Here is a 17,477-nt window from a genome sequence, read left to right on the forward strand (position 1 = left end):
AGAGGCCCGGAAACCACCCCGAGCGAACGAGACGAGAAAAGACGAGAGGAAGGAGAAAATATGTCTAGACCGATCGGTCTAGTACGTAGACCGACCCGGTCTGGATCATCACGATAACATTGGACCGAACGAGCCAGAAAAAAAAAACGTCTGGACCGACCGGTCCAGGCGAAGGAAAATATCAGACAAACTGGCATTATTGGACGCGACACACATGCGTCAAAAGGAGTCTAATAGCCGCCTAACCCCACCCTAAGCGTAGTGGGAGACACCAGCTCGTAATCCTACTCTCCTGTGTGCACTAGAGCTGCCCCATCTTCCCTAAAAACCTGGCAAAAGAGAGGAGGTCAGCCATTGTTGCTGGAGAGATTTCAGAGAAGAAAAACAGAGAAAAGAGAGGAGAAGAAGGAGGAGGAAAGGAAGGAATGGGGAACGGAGCTCGGTGGAGCAACAAGGGACAGCCCTAGAATGTCTGAGAGGATCGCCGACGTCGGAATCGCCGAAAAACTCCATCAAATCCGGCCAAAACCAGAAATAGTTCTGGTTTGAGGTGAATGGCTCGAGTTGCCTCTGTGTGAGCTCATTTTCATCATTGTTATGGTGTTAATTTGATGAAACCTTTGCATGATTAGAAAGTGGAAGTTGCAATAAACACATAGAAACAAACGACACTCGATTTGGTGAAGAAACGAGTAAGATATGAAGGTTTGAAAATCGAAGAAAAACTGTAAATTTCAGAGAAGAACACAAACTTGTTCTAAGTCCGAGACTTTCGAGTCATTACCCAGAAAATAGATGTGATAATTGAATGAATTGATGGTTAGAATCAAAAGAGGACATTTCAATGAACATTTAGAAACAAACGGCACTCAATTTGGACAAGAAATGAGTAAGTTATGAGTCAACGAAGTTGGACCGAAATCTGGGACAAAATCGCGAAATTGCGATCTGTCTCCAGGGTCTAGATCGATCGATCCAGGCTCTAAACCGACCGGTCTAGACCCTGAAAATGCCTGAAATGCCCGAAAATGTCTGGACCAACCGTCCAGACCCCGGAGTGCCTGGACCGACCGGTCCAGACCAGAAAAGTGATGAAATTGAGCCAAAAAGGTCGTGGGATGAAATATAAACCTTGGATTGACCAAACTATGTGAAAAATGAGCCGGAACAATGACAAAACGTAAAAGGGATGAATCAGAATAAATCAATAATTTGAATGCGTGGTGAGATGTGTGACATACACCGAGTGAATCGTTGTGTGATGATTGGGTTTATTTTTCGATGGGTCATGAGAAGTGGCATCGGTCGTCACGAGAAGTGACGTGCGCATGAGGTGCATTGTTGTCGTGAGATACGACGGCCAACGTCATGAGATGTGACGGACGTGAGAGGCGCTCCTAGTCATGCGATGTGACTAGGGTTTACGGCTAACCCTATGGTGTGAAGCCATACGGAACTTGATTGTTGCGCGAAGCAACGGCCAACGTCATGAGATGTGAAGGCGTGAGAGGAGCTCCTAGTCATGCGATGTGACTAGGGTTTATGGCTAACTCTATGGTGCGAAGCCATACATACTTGATTGTCGTGAGATGCGACGGCCAAAGTCATGAGATGTGACGGGCGTGAGAGGCGCTCCTGGTCATGAGGAGTGACCAGGGTCTACGGCTAGCCCGATGGTGTGAAGCCATACGGGAATTGATATGATGATGTTCTAATATGATATGAATATATGTTTAATGTTGAATAATATATTTTGTGTTTTATCGTTTTAATATCGTTCTCGCTAGGAAGAGTTTACCAGACCCGACCCTTCACCCTTTTCAGATCACGAGGAGCACGAATAGCACGTTTGGGGTGACGAAGACTTCGAAGAGACAGCATCGTGTACGGGGTTTTCCTTATTTGTATGATTTGAATTATGGGACACGATTTCTATGTTTGTATGGTTATACCTTTTCAATTCGGACATGTGTTTTTTAAGACTTAATTGATGTTTAATTCCGCTGCGTGTTTAATATTAAAACGGTTTTAAAAATTCCCGTATTGTAATTTGTAATATTTTATTGCTTTTAGTCCATGCGGCACATCCTGTGACGGAAATCGGGATACGGGTGTCACAGAAACGGGTTAATATATCGATACCTTTATCATTATATGCAAGATCTGTTGTTTGGGTTTCGTTTATTCTATTTCGTTGCCTGAAACCCAAAGTTGGAACCCTAGAAACCGTTATGAACGCATGTTTAGGGATCTCCAAAACCCCAACATGGGCCCCTCGAGTGAGTTGAGACTGAGATGCGCACAACCAGATAAAAAGTCATCTGATGTTTCAGTTAACTCAACGAACGAGAAAAGCAGTCGAATCAGATAAGATGGCTGAATCCATGTCTCATGTTCGACATATGATATCGCGTTACAAAGGGATCAATATATGGACTATTACCGGTTTTCTTTAGATCATGAGACTAACTTTATTCGGATTAGGTAGTCATAGTATCTTGCTAGAGACCGCCTATGACTTGTATTACAGGAATGAAGATTTCGTGTCTTACTACTATTCCGAATGAGCCTACAGGGTCACACACAGGGACGGACACATGTGTGGAGTATAGGAAAGGAGAGACCGGTTTGGCCTGATAAACGGTTGTCAGAACGAAATCGGAAAGCTGAGAAAATATTTCTCAGACACTGGAACCGGACCGGATCCAGGTGGGCTCGGACCGGATCCAGTTGGTCCGATTTCGCCCAAACTCGGCCCAGAAATCAGTTTTAGGCCAGACTTGATCCAGACCGGATCTAGGTGGAACCGGACCGGATCCGGATTTCGGGAACTTTCCTATTCACTAAAATTAGGGTTTTAAGGAAACATAAGAAAAGGGGCACAACTCCTAGGGTTTTGGCAAGCCTCCTCAGACTTTTAGACTAGATCTGTCGACACCTCGATTGGCTCAGTCTTGGCTCGGTTTGGACGGTCTGTCGACTCCTCGATTGGTCGGTCCAGACCTTTTTTTTTGGAAATCCGAGTTATCACAGATTGGATCCAGGACCTGAGATGTTTATGGTATCCGACATGAGGAGTGACGTACTTTGATTGCGTCAAACGTTTTTCGTAACAAAAAGACTATAAAGGCGACTTTTGGGCACAAATCATGTGCAGGATAGTAGACAGTCAAGATGAGGATTTGTATCTCTTGTCCCAAAAGAGATATCGTTGGGTCCCCAAAGTGAGTGAGATACTGTGGAAGTGTGTGGTCGTATCATAGATGAACGTCATCTATAACTTACATGTAAAACAATCTCGAGACCTATAGTGTTTTGTCATTGATAGTTTATTCCTTTGTTCGTTTCTTGCTTTTTACATTTTTGTTACGTCTTGCTCTAGATCGAGTTCCGAGTAGAGATTTGATTAAGTTGTTTGCTTTATCCCCGTGTTCGACTCTGTTTGCTATACACGATCTGTGTACTTGCAGTGTTTGTTGAGTTTAGAATAATTATTACTTGATTCATATATATATCTAGATTTACGACATCATTCGCCTCATATCGCCATAGTTCGCAAGCCGACTTACGAGTCAAAGAAAAATAAAAAATAAAAAAATATTAAATATAATAAAAAAAAATATTGCAAACTCCTAAACAAGTAAGCATAAAATGTTTTATGATTGATTTCAGATCAAAGTTCGTTGGTTTTGAGCTGAAGACATTTTTTAATTTTTTTGCATTTATTTTTTCGGAACCAAGATCAGTTCTGGTATGGAAACATAAAAAGAGATTGGATGAATATTAAAAGTAACCTTCGATTTATTTGTGCAGCGGTTTATAAGAACTAGGATGTGTTATATTTTTTTTTTTTTTTGTTAAAGGTCGGTTTGTATTAATAATCACAAAAGAACTTGTACATTAAGAGCTTGTGATTCCTTCAAGAGAGAATAAATGGAAGGGTGTGTAACCCAAAAAACCAAAATAATGAAAGGTTAGTAAGAACAAAGACAACCTTACAAATAGATCAGAAAATACAATGTCATGGATTGGAGAATCAAATTTGTAACAGGGGCTCATATTTAACAATTATGTCTAAAATTCCTTAGTGAATCTATAGAATTATATACACCGAACTAATGTTAAAAGTGAATCCAGGTAAGTAAACAAAAAAAACAAAAAAAAAATGTTTTTCTCGACCAAACAATTCTATAGTTATTTTCTGATTTTATTAGATTGGTTCGGACCGAATGACATGGATCTAACCCAAAACCGGCATCATGCAGAGTTATAGTAAAAAACAATTATAAAATTAAAATTTGTTTTGTTCATATCTTTTTATTTATTCTTATCGATAAAAATTACAGAGAATGGACATATTTTTTTTCATGTCTTAAAGAAAGGAGCGTGGGCCCCGGAGTATGGCGGATGATGTCCACGTCGACAACTTGGGTCATGTTTACAGTTGGCTCCTGGTGCCTCGTAGTCCGTTACGCCCACTTCATCATCAATCTAATTTTAACCCAATATTTCTTGAGTTATTTCCAAAAATATTCAATTGAGAAACATATATAATTGTAATGATTTACCTTGCTGTTGGAGAGATCAACATATTTGGCCTCATCGGAACCTGTTCGAATGAAAAATAAATGTACAAATGATGTTTATATATATATTATATATATATATATATATATATATATATATGCGCGCTTGTGTGTGCATAATTTGTATATACAACCAAATTCGGGTAGTTTAATCAACGACGTAAAGTATTTATTACATCCCGAAATCGGATCTCAAATTAGAAAGTGCAAATTCTACTCACATGGTTTGATGTCGCCTTCAAACTTAGTTTGGACTTTGGTACAATATACCCAGTTATAAAAAAAAACTTATATATACACCGAATTTGATTATCTACATAACTGAATCTATTTATCTTTGAATAAAAACTTATGTGTTTTTCTTTTGAATATGAGATTAATTATTTTCGTCCTTCTATATGCACATATTGCATATGTGTACATATATATATAACCGCTCACATCTACGTATAAAAATATTATAATATTATAAATATTTGAAATTATTTATAGACCTGATTTTGTTGAAACCGTGAAATTTGAAAAAAAAAATAAAAAATATTAAAAATGGAAAAATATATTAAAAAAAACAGAAGAAGTTTTTTCATAAATCTCACCATAAGAACACAATGGAAGGAGTAGCAAACACAGAAAAAACACTAGTTTCATGATCAAATTAAACCCTTTTCACCTTTTTGTCACTTTTTTTTTTTGTTGAAACTTGAAATCCTTCAGTCACTTTACACATATATATATACGCAAATTTATATCATTTAGAAAATTAGCAACTTAATTATTTCATTAGACTGATTTTATTTGACTATTAGTTTTGGTAGATTCGTAACTAAATACATCTTGTCTTTTTTTCAAGTTGTTCATAACGGAAGAACTCCTATTTAATTTTAGAATATCATAAGACTTTTTTAGGGAAAAACTCAAAAAAAAAAATCTCAAACTTTCAATTTGATGGGAAAATAATTCATACACTTCTTAATGTGTCTAATTATTTCTAAATTTGAAAAAAGTGACTTAATAATTTTTAAAATTGTTTAAAAATATTATATCGATTCTTAACGTAAGTTGATCAAAATAATAATATTATAGTATCCTACATAGCACATCAGATATTAAGACAGGTCAAAATTTTATACTATATATACAGAATCAGATTTAATAAATTCGGTTTAACAAAATCCGTTCGAACTCTTACATGCATTACGTCGAATAGGTTATGCGCAATCTCTAACTGTACGCTCGTTAGAACCCATATGTTAAATTCGACGAAGAATTTCCAAGAATTGATGTTTAACTATTAAGAAAAGTAGAAAACGTCTACCGAATTCAATCAGAAAAAGACTGCAAATCTCAAAGATTCTTCGAAGTAGCAATGTATCCTAATCAAGTATTGTAATCTGGTTCTGCATACATAGTACAACGCCCGTATGATTTTATTATAGTATTACTTTGGTCAACTTACGTTAATGATCAATATGACACTTTTAAACAACTTTAGAAATTAATAAATCATTTTTTCAAGTTTAGGAATAATTAGACATACTAAAAAAATATAAAATATAGAAATAATTTTTTCACCAAATTACAAGTTTGAGAATTTTTAAGAGGTTTTTTTTATGGATCAGTAATTATTATGTCATTTTTATGTGACACTCGTAACCCGTATCCCGTAATAAAAACACAATTCCCAAAAATCTGTGGAAATTTAAAACTTTTCTTTTTCACAATTAGCGGAAGAAAAACATTCATACATACATATATGATACATTATTCCAGTTATAATTATACATAGACGAGTGGTAGCGATAGCATTATTACAAACTGTAAAAGTCTATCACTGATATAATACAAAACCGTTTTCCCAAAAGCATAAATGTACCATAGTAAATATATACATGAGTCAACAGGTCGTCCAGGTCTCCGATGTCCGCTTCGCGGCTACTGCTGTTCCCAACTTGAAACATTGCGTAACAAAGTCCTAAACTAATTGTTTAGAGAGTGAACTCCGGCGTAATTCGGAATTCTAATTCTCATAGAATCAGGAAAAGCAATAAATATATAGATATATTTATGTGTGTATATATTTATATATGTATATATTTATATGTATGTATCTGTGTGTATATATGCATGTATGTATATGTAGATGTATATATGTATATATATGTATTGATATATATGGATGTGTTTATGTGTATGTATATGTGTATATATGTATATGAATATATATATATATGTATATATGTATGTATATATGTATGTATATGTATATCTGTATACTTACATATATTTATGTATGTATATGTGTATGTGTGTATATATATGTATATGTATATGTGTATTTTTATTATTTATTTTAGTAATTTATTAATTTATTATTATGAATTTATTTATTATTTATTAATTTTAAAATTTTATTCTTACGTGACGATGATGTGGTGATGATTTGGAGAGAAATTAAAATTTTTTGTAGAATTTTGTTTTTCTAAGCGAAGATTATTAAGCGAAGATTATTTAACTGTAGTTTTTGGGATAAATTAATTGTACAAGTATAGATAGAGAAAAGTATAAAACCGAGAACCAAAAAAATACTAGTATTTTTCGGCGATTATCTTTTTTTAACACATTAAAGCTTTTTTTTATTCCTGAACAATATAAAATGAAACCTTAGGGAAAAATTTTAGGATCAATTCAAAATTCATAACTTTCTCCATGGCAATCAGAATTTAAAAAAAAAACGAGCCTCGATTACATTCCAATAACATTAATTTCACTATTTACGATAGATCTACAAGCCCAACATAAGGCCCAATAAAACAGCCAAAACCAAACAAGACTTTAGAACCCGTCCATTTAATGTTATTGGATTAAAAGCCGAGGCCCAATAAAACGATATCCCGCATGGAATAATGAAGTGCTTAAACGACGTCGTTAAGAGGTAGTGTATTTTGGCAGCCGTTGGATCAGACGGGGAGCAGGCAAGCCATAGTTGTGAAACAATGTGAGCCGTCCACCCCAGCCACCGGTGATGATAACCAGCCCCCAGAGATGGGAAGACTCCGATGTTCTCTGGCAAGAAGACTGGATAAACTTGTACCGTGACCTCCCGATGGCCTTCGCTGGAGAAAACAAGCTCCCGAGCTTCTCCTCAGCCAAGTCGCCTACTCCTTCGGGGAATCAAGAACGAACTCTCGACCCAACGAGAAGAGGCGACATTCCCGATCTCCCCGAGAATTCTGTGTTGAAGCCACGCCATGGGATTGCCACGGAACGTCCGCTGAGAATCTCTTGAATGCTCGTATTGTCATATGTTTTGACTGCGAGAACGAACCTATATAGAGCGTTCAGGGTCATTGCTATTGCCATTTCCCGGCACTATGAAGTTCCAGATGAAAACGGTAGAGCCCTCGCAGGCTGATATGATGTGCTTTTTGTCCGCCATGAAAGACGCGGATATCTGATTCCCGCCATTGCGAGGGCTTGTACGAAAAGAAGATAACTCGAAGTTCGATAATAACTCGGTGAGAAGGAGGTTAAAAGATTTAGGAACCTTTGTACTTCTGGATAACGTTGACGCCATCGAGGATCCTGACTTGTGAATCCACAAACACTACCATGACTTTGCTTGGGTCATTTGAAGCAAACTGGACGGAGATATTAGTCGCGTATCGTTAAAGATATTCAATCCCGAGCCACAGATCAAATCCATAGGCGATGATTCGGAAGAACAAACACACACACACTTGAAAGCTGGTAATTCCTTTGTTGGACGACTTCTTTCGGTTATGCAGACACATCTCAGCATCGAGTTGTAAGTGATGATCTGTCAGAAACATACATGATACGGTGTAAGAATATCGAGAGCAAACCGCAAGATATCGCGGGAAAAGGATATGTCGAAACGAACATTACGTGCGCACCCGAAAGGTTATAGAAGCAGCAATCCTTGGCAGGGTTCCAACCCCTCCCTGAGATCACCAAACGTCAAAAAGTAAACGGGAAAATCCCAAAAAAAATACTGAATTTTTCAATTTTGACAAAAAACACCGAACTTTATTTATTGTCAAATAAATATTAAACTTTTTAAACGGATTTAAAAAAACAGTGACTTTTTTAAATAATCCAAAAAAATACATGAACGTTTCTGCAATTATCAAAAAAACACTAAACTTTTTTAGTGATTCAAAAAAATACATGAACTTTTTTCGATTGTCAAAAAAACTAAGTAAAATAATCTGATGTGTTTGCATTTTTTTGTATCACGTCAATCATTTTGTTTATTTTGACAATCGCAGAAGAATTAAATGTTTATTTTGTCAAATTTAAAATATTTAATGTTTATTTAATAAAATAAAATGTTTAGTGTTTTTTTTTGTCAAAATTTGAAAGTTGGGTGTTCTTTTTGGGATTTTCCCAAAATAAACTGACCAATAGATTTTGCGATTCCGATGTGAAAGAAAGCTTCGGAAATAAGAGAACCGAACCTGCCCGTCTGGACGGTAACAGACAGCGGTGACAATGTCTCGAACGTCGGCCCAATCTATGACTTGGCATTAAGGAACTGACCAAATATGAACTTTCCCATCTATTGAACCGCTAATGAAGTAATCATCGTGAACCGGGTTGAAGTGGACGGGTGTAACTGCCGAATGTAAAATCTGAAACCTAATGATCCGTTTACAAGAAAATGACGATAAAAAAACGTGGCATAGAAGGAACATCATTCCGTAGTTACTGTGAGAGAAAACTCCGAGGCATTTTTCGTAACCCATCTGCCGTAGCCGAACAGTTTTATCTGCCGAAGCTGACAAGAGACGCTGCCACCAAGATCACACAATGATCAACTCGGTCTAGTTTCTGTTCTCAAATTGCAGACAAAGGGACTAAATCTAAAATTCTTGGATGAATTCAATAGAAAATAGATTCTTGTATGAGCAGAAGGCGACATAATTCATTTCTGTGAGTTGAGAAAGCGGGACGAAGGAAAAAAGAAAAACAAAACGGAAATCGGGTTCCACAATAGTTCAAAGGATATGCAAAATGGAAATCGGGTTTATCGATTGTTCGAAGATAGCAACTCACGTTGTTCTTGGACCATGAGATATCGAGGATGCCACCGTTATGGCCAAGATAGACGTGAACAGTTCTCTCGAGAACCCGAAAAACCTTCGGGGGAAAAATAACACAAGTCGAGTCTATTGTCTTCCTCGAACTCATCATTGTACTAGTAACCTTCTCCTTTTCCGCAACCATGAGTTTCAACTCAGAAAGATTGTTCGCTTCGAAGAACACACAAGAGGGATCAATCTTAAGAATGTCATCATGTTCATCGAATCTATCATCTTCAACAATGCTCCAAACCCGCAAAACCCCCCTCTTCACCTCCACTCGCAAGAAATTTCCTGTCGGGGCTGAATTTCATCGCGAGAATCGGCCCTCGTGGGCTTGTATTTCTTGCTCCTTGTAAAGAGTCGAAAGCTCCTTGACTCGTTTATTGTACTCCTTAACCTTAACTCTCTCGATCCCGCTCCCAAAAGCCATAGCACTATCCTCGGCATCTCGAGATCTCCCCTTATTACGCACTTTTCTCAAACGATTCAATCATTTTCTGGTCTCCTGATCCAAACATCGTATCGGAAAACACTCGGAACTGAAGAATCTTTACCCGGAATCGATGGTGTCGAATCATTGTTGTCGATCGAATTTGCAGTGGAACATGATTCAATTTCTTTGTGCGCATCAAAAAATCGAAAGTCTTCTTCTCCGTATTCTTCTTCATCCATTAGGGACTCCATTTCTTTCTCGTTGTTTTGCTTTCGTCTGCTTTATGGTGTGCCCTTTCTGCTCAGTTCAATCCATGAACCGAAAGTTTGGGCTTTGCGATTGAGAGTTGCCTGCAGAGAAGGCTACCGAGCCACTTTCACGAAAATTTTCCCGAGAAACAAATGAAAATTGAACACAGATTCTTAGAATGGAAATTACTTAGATATTCCGAGGAAACGCTTGTAGAAATACAAAATATATACACTTGTGTGCATGTATATATATATATATAAGAATGGATCCAACAACTTAGATCCCGATCACATATGAACCCACGATTAGAACAGTTAAAGGAGAGAAAACGACATTGGAACTCTATAGAAGAATCAGGGGGCCAATTCACTCAAATACAACACCTCCGTCGCATCTATTTCACTGATACACCCAAAAAACAGAAACAATTATCAAATGTCTTTTTTACCCTTAAAAAAACTATATAAAGACCAAATACCCCTTAATGAAGAAAGCATGTGAAAAGAGTATATACACGTGTGAGTAATCTTTTTTACAGAGAAATAAAAAGGAGTAGAAAAATCTAAAATTTTACGATTATACAAAATTAAAAAAAGAGACGGGAGAGGAAGTGCGTAAACAAGCAATCGAACGGGAATTTTGAAGCAAATCGATGAAAAACAACGAAATCGAGAGAGAAACAAAGAAAATAGAGGTTGCCTCGTCAAGTGAGAGAGGTTCTAGTGAAGCGAAGGTTTCATTTCAGTTTTCGTTCAATATCTAATGTGGATTGATGTCAGATTGTAAGTTAGAATTTACAAAGTGTCTAATATGAAGTAGCAAATAAGTCATTATAGTGAAATGAGTTACGAATTCTATTATATATCTGATGAATTTTGTTTTGTTACAGATTATTGATATACTCAGAGCTAAACTCTATTATGAATTCGACGATATGAATAAGGTTTCGGCGAAAGCGTGATCAAAATATTTAGAGAAAGAAAAGTAAGGAGTGTCTGAGAAAGAAGAACAAGAATGAGAGCCCGAGAAAGAAAAGATAAGATTGTGAAAAAAAAATTGAACTCGGTTTTTATTCGTAAAAGTTGAACCATATTGTGATATTTTCTATTTGTAAACATTTGAACTCTATATATTTTTTTTGTTATTTGTAAATTTTAAAATTTGATTATGTTATTTTGTATTTTGTATTTTGTATTTTTTTTCAAGTAACACATAAAAAAATCATTTCTATAAAGTCATAATTCATGAAAAACATAAATCGTGATTCATGAAAAAGTTAATCGCAATAGAACAGTTATATTCTAAGAACATAATTAGTGAAAAAATAAATTCTAATAAATCGTAAATGGTAACAAAAAAGTGATAATTAAAAAGTGACAAAAAAGATTGTTTTTAAAAGTCAAAATTCAAAAAAAAATATATACAAAATTTTGAATTTAAATAGGTAAATTATTAGAAAAGAAAGGTCAAACTTATACACGTGACAGATGGACTCAATGCAAGAAAACTATCTGCAAAAAAAGACGGTGATCACGACTATATTGCAATTTATTTACGATTTTCATTGGTCGTAATTGTTTAAAACTTATGAATTTTGTCGAACTTTTTGTCAATTAATGACGAAATCCTTCAAAATAAATATTATAAACTGATTCAATTCCATGAAATTAACAAAATAAAAGTTTAAATTTTTTTACAAAGGATGATTGAAAGTGTTCTTATGTGTTTAAGAAACATTATGTGATGTTTTGATCTAAACTTGTAGAATTTGTAAAAAAGTTTTGTAATGTGATTTTAAACTCATGTTTTCTACTTAATTAATCTATATCCATCACTTTTCGAAGAAAACTCGTCAAATTTAATGATTTCCTGGATATTTTTATTGAATTTCGAAAGTCGTAATGGATTTACAATTAAGTCATAAAAAATTAGTTTTGGTTGATAATAAGACAAAATTTGGTTTTATCCGATGGTTTCTAAAACTCAATGTTTTATACTTTTGACTTTTTTCTTTGTTTTTTCGATTTTATTTTTTTCGTTGTGGATACACACAGATATTATTATTATTTTATCATAGTTTTTAATAAATACCTCCTTCTTATAGTTTGTTTTTAAGAAGTTGTAAAGCAATTACGATTTATAGTTTTCAAAAAGTCGTTACAGTTAAAAGATGAAATATACATATTTTTCAATTTATATTTCATCTTATAATTGCACCAGATTTCTTTTTCTTTCTTCAAATAACGTGGATTATCCCTCGATTTGTTTCCTTTGTCGAAACAGTGTCCATTACTCGAAATGTTGTCCACTACTTGTGACACCCGTAACCCGTGTACAGTATACGGATTGTGCCACATGGACGATATACAATAAAATAATAAACCGCGGAAACGAAAATAAGAAATCTAAAAACATTTTAAATCGAATCAGAGTAAGCAGCGAAAATATAACGCGATCAGTATCGCAAAACAACACATGTCTGAATAGCCATAATTTAACCATACAAAATGCGGGAATACAAATCCCGAGGTTCCAAATAGAAATCTCGTACATGATGCTGCCTCTCTCGGACCGTCGTCGTCCGGTGCGCTAGGCGTAATCCTCGTGATTTGTAAAAATATAAAACCACGAGGGCTAAGCACAACTGCTTAGTGAGTAGCCCGGGTTAAATCCGGTAAACCCATTCCCAGCGAGAACGGTGTTAAAACGATGATTCACAATCATCACACAGCAATAGTAACATGCATCGTCAGATAACATAAATCACAATCAAGCCAAACACAATCACACCCGTATGGAGTCCACCATAGGGTCTAGCCATAAATCCTAGTCAAGTCGGCATGACTAGAAGTGCCTCCACGCCCGTCACTCGCGTGACGTTAACCATCGCATCGCATGCGATCATGCACGTCTCCTGCGCTCGTCACTCTCGTGACCACCGATGTCAAGTCCATGACACAACGGTTATCTCATCGCACCCGTATGGAGTCCACCATAAGGTCCAGCCATATATCCTAGTCAAATCCATGACTAGGTGCGCATCCACCCCGCTAAGTCCATGACGTTGGCCGTCGTGTCGCACACGACTAAAACGCGTCTCAAACGCCCGTCAAGTCTGTGACGGTGATGATTGCATCCACAACTAGGGGTGGGCGCGGACGGGTACCCAGACCTTTCAGGGTACCCTTATCTCGATCTCAATCTCGTCGGGTTTTTGATTGAAATGTCTCGATCTCTATCTCGCGAAGCCCGGGTACCCGAGATTTCGGGTACCCGAGACACGAGTTCGGGTACCCGTGATACCCAAACCCGAACTCGTGTAAAAAATTTAAAAAAAAAAAATCTGGGCAAATCTACAAAATTAATACATCAATAACATAAAATTCAATATCCAGAATATATCCAAAATGCATCATAAGTTTAACGGCGTCCAAACATATCAAAAAACATCAAAAAACATCAAATAAACAACAGAAGAATTGTTTCTGAACAGAGAATAAGGGGAATACTGGAGATGAAGTTCTCATCTGTATTATTGCAGAGAAAGCTTCAGCCCTTTAATAAAAGCATATGAGAGAGACAATTATAGGAAAAAATATAGAAAGTGCATCGTAGTAAATAATCAGGGGAAAGTCTCTGTTAGTGCAATTATTTGCACACGTATTTTTTGGTTGTTAAGTGGTTGTTGCAGGTTCAACAAACTTGAGAGGTTTCAGGAGAAGAATCGGGCGAGATAGAGCTCACGCAAATCTGAGGTACAACTGACGAGTTTTAGATAAAGTCAAAGACTAAGAGATTGAGATGGACTCAATGTCAACCACTTGGAGAGATTTTAGAGAAAGCAATCTGAAGAGAAAGAGCCACGAAGCTTGGATTTGACTTGAACAGATGAAGATAGAATCAAAGCTAAGAAGATTTAAGGAGATTTGAGATAGAGACAAGATCTTGGAGATAAAGTCAATGACTTGAAGAGATAGAGATAAAGATGAGATCTTGGAGATAGAGATGAAATCGAAGAGGATCAAGGAGAAGTCTATCAAATCAATTCGTGGAAATCTAAGGCGAACTGAGGAGCCTATATAAAGGAGACACAAGTTGCAGATCAGTTCTCACAGAGAGCAAAACATATTTTACTAAAAGAGAGTCTTTTTGTTGGTGAGTGATAACTCACTTTTGAGTGAGTGTGTGTCTGAGGAAGAGACCGATTGGAAAAATCTCTTTCTTTTGGTGAGTGTTTGGGCGTGGATCTGAGGGGGAGACCTAATGGAAAAATCTTCGTTCCTTTGGTGAGCGTTTAAGTTTTGGTAAGGTTTTTGATCGGTAGAATTCATTGTGAGAGTGGGTGTTGAGTAGATCTAACAAAAAGTGAGTTGTACTTGACTTTATCTCAAGTGAATAGAACTGGTTAGTTTTTCCTTTACTCTTTGAGGGTCCAACTTTTTCAGTCTCAATATATTCTTGTCATTTTCTTTTCCTTTGAATCTTCAATCACTCAATGGTATGTAGAGCCCTGAGATGGGGTTTACCTAGAGATGGAGAAGAACCGAACGGCGGAGACGGAGAAGAATCGAACTCGGAGACGGAGAAACAATAACCGATCCTCTGGAGAAAGAGAGACAGAAACAACGATTAAATCCTAATCAGAAAATCAATTGAACAGAGAAGGTGAAAGGGAAAGCAAGGCGGAGAGAAGCTCGGTCGAACAGATCTTAAAATTTATTGCGACGACAGAGATGTGCCGATGGTATGAAAGGGAGAGCAAGGTGGAGAGAAGCACAACAGATTTCGAGCTGAGGTAGAGCACGACGGAGACTCGCAAGGGCAAGGCGGAGATGAGATCGAACGACGATGATCTTTCTGTGTGCAAAGTGAGAGAGAAAGAGGAGGCTGAAAATGAAAATGAGATAGGGTTATACTAAATTAGGGTTATTAAGGAAGAGGGGCATTTTGGTAAGTGTATTACAAATTAATGGTATTTTTGTAATTTTATTGTTTTGCGGGTACCCGTGAGATAACCCGAGATGAAATTCTCAAACTCGCACCCGAACCCGAATCTCAGGTTTTTCGTCTCACGAAACCCGATCTCTATCTCATTATCTCACGGATCATGAATCCCGGATACCCATGAGATAGAGTACCCGGAAACCCGCGGGTCTCGGGTAAAAATGCCCACCCATATCAACAACCATCCACAAACACAATCACATTTGACTCGCGTCACATGAGCAAGCTACACACATGGCACACGTCTATATCCCTCAGTACAATCACATGTATCACGACATCCGATCCCGTACCGATCTGTCGCTTAACGCCATGCAAAATACCCCATATAACCACGCAACGAGTCACTCGCATCGTTGAATCACACATCTCATGCACGCGGAATTCGAAAATCATCCGAAAAAGGGTTCCGTACCCTAGAACGGTCGGTCCATAGTGTAGACCAGTCGGTCCAGGGGTTCCGTGCTGTCCCGGGGCCTGTCAGGATAATTTTTGAGGTCTGGAACGCAGACCGTCCGGTCTGGAACGCAGACCGTCCGGTCTGGGGATGCTAGACCATCGGGTCTGCAAAAACAGACCGTCGGGGCTAGCTTTGTTCTCTTTCGCGAAACAGCTCTCTGGTCCGACTTCGTTTGGCCATTTCTCCCTCATTTCTCAACCAAATTAAGTCTCGTTTGTTGCTAAACGTTCATTGAAGTGTCCTCCACTACAAAAAAATCCTTGAATTCCAACGGATTTTCAACGGTTTTCTACGGCGTTTCAACGACGATTTCCGTTAAAATTCCGTTGAAAATTTCCAACGGGAAACACCCGTTGAAAATTTTTAACGAAATTTTCAACGTATTCAATTGAAAAATTGGGTTGGAAATTTCCAACGGATATCCGTTGGACAATTTCAACGGATTAACGTTGGAAAAATCGGTTGCAAATTTTTAACGGAGTTCCAACGGATGTTTGTTAGAAAACAATTCCAACGGATGCCGGTTGAAAATTTTTTTGAAATTTTTTTTAAAAAAATTCCAACGGAATTCCAACGGATGCCGGTTGAATTTTTTTTTGGAAAACATTTTGCCATGCCAATAAAAGCATGCAAATTAATTTGACCGATTTAATCGGTTATACCGGACCAACCAATTGGTTCAATAAAAAAAATCTGATGTTTCTTTATTTACCCTCGATTTCGATATTTAAAAACCCTAACTCTCATTTCTCTAGCCTTCTTTTTCGGCTGTCTTCTTTTATGTTCGTCGTCGGCATCATCATTTTACGAGGACTTTGGAAAATTTGATAGGGGTACTAATACTTTCTGTATTGATTTTCATTTCTTCATCGTATTTTCTGACTTCAGCTTCTTCTTCGCTTCTCCTTTAATCTTCTGAAATTGTCTCTCTATATATCTATTCTTTATAGGCACAAGGAGAATCTAATAGCAGCAATCCATGTAAAAGGAATAAAACAATATATCAAACTCAGAATACAACATCACAAACTAGCTTTACCAAAAAAAAAATCACAAACCAACAATAATGCAATTTGACTTCACAAAGTATTACATAAAATAAGTTCAAGTTTGGGAAAAAAAAAAGATGTCTAGATCGAAAGATAGTTTCTTATTCAATAATGGAGAAGAAGAGTAGAGAAATGAAGGTAAAAGTTTTTATTCAACCAAAAAAAAAAAAGGTTGAAGGTTTCTAAATGTCGAGATCGAATGGGAAATAGGGGAAAAAAAGATGTTTGTTTTATTGAACTGATTGGCATGTCCGGTATAACCGGTTTAATCGGTCAAAATTAATTTTCATATTTTTGCTGATATGGCAAAATGTTTGACATGCTTGTGTATCACCACATCATCTTCTCTTAACAATATTTCTGGTCAACGTTAGTCAATAATTTTTTTGACAATGTTTTACAAGTTCTGGTATTTTTATGTCAAATTTATCAAGTTGGGTATTTATTATGAAAGTGTACAAGTTGGGGAATTAGTTTTCCAGATTTGAACAAGTCTGGGAATATTTATGGGATTAACCCTATATATAATATATATATATATGTATAATATATATTTGTTATGTATATATAAAATATATATACACAAAA

The 17,477-nt window shown here is 36.7% G+C and overlaps 1 long non-coding RNA gene and 1 pseudogene across 1 annotated transcript; both read right to left on the reverse strand.

Moving 5' to 3' along the window:
- Positions 1–4,260: 4,260 nt before the first annotated feature.
- LOC104803334 lies at positions 4,261–5,271 on the reverse strand. The gene is made up of 3 exons (XR_770196.1): positions 5,183–5,271; positions 4,569–4,609; positions 4,261–4,491 (listed from the first exon to the last, which is right to left on the reverse strand). It is a non-coding gene; the product is annotated as an uncharacterized LOC104803334 (long non-coding RNA).
- Positions 5,272–7,511: 2,240 nt separating this feature from the next.
- On the reverse strand, positions 7,512–10,243 carry LOC104803352 (annotated as a pseudogene).
- Positions 10,244–17,477: the final 7,234 nt, after the last annotated feature.

Source organism: Tarenaya hassleriana, unplaced genomic scaffold (genome assembly GCF_000463585.1).
Source record: "Tarenaya hassleriana unplaced genomic scaffold, ASM46358v1 Cleome83, whole genome shotgun sequence".
NCBI classification, from domain to species: Eukaryota; Viridiplantae; Streptophyta; class Magnoliopsida; order Brassicales; family Cleomaceae; genus Tarenaya; species Tarenaya hassleriana.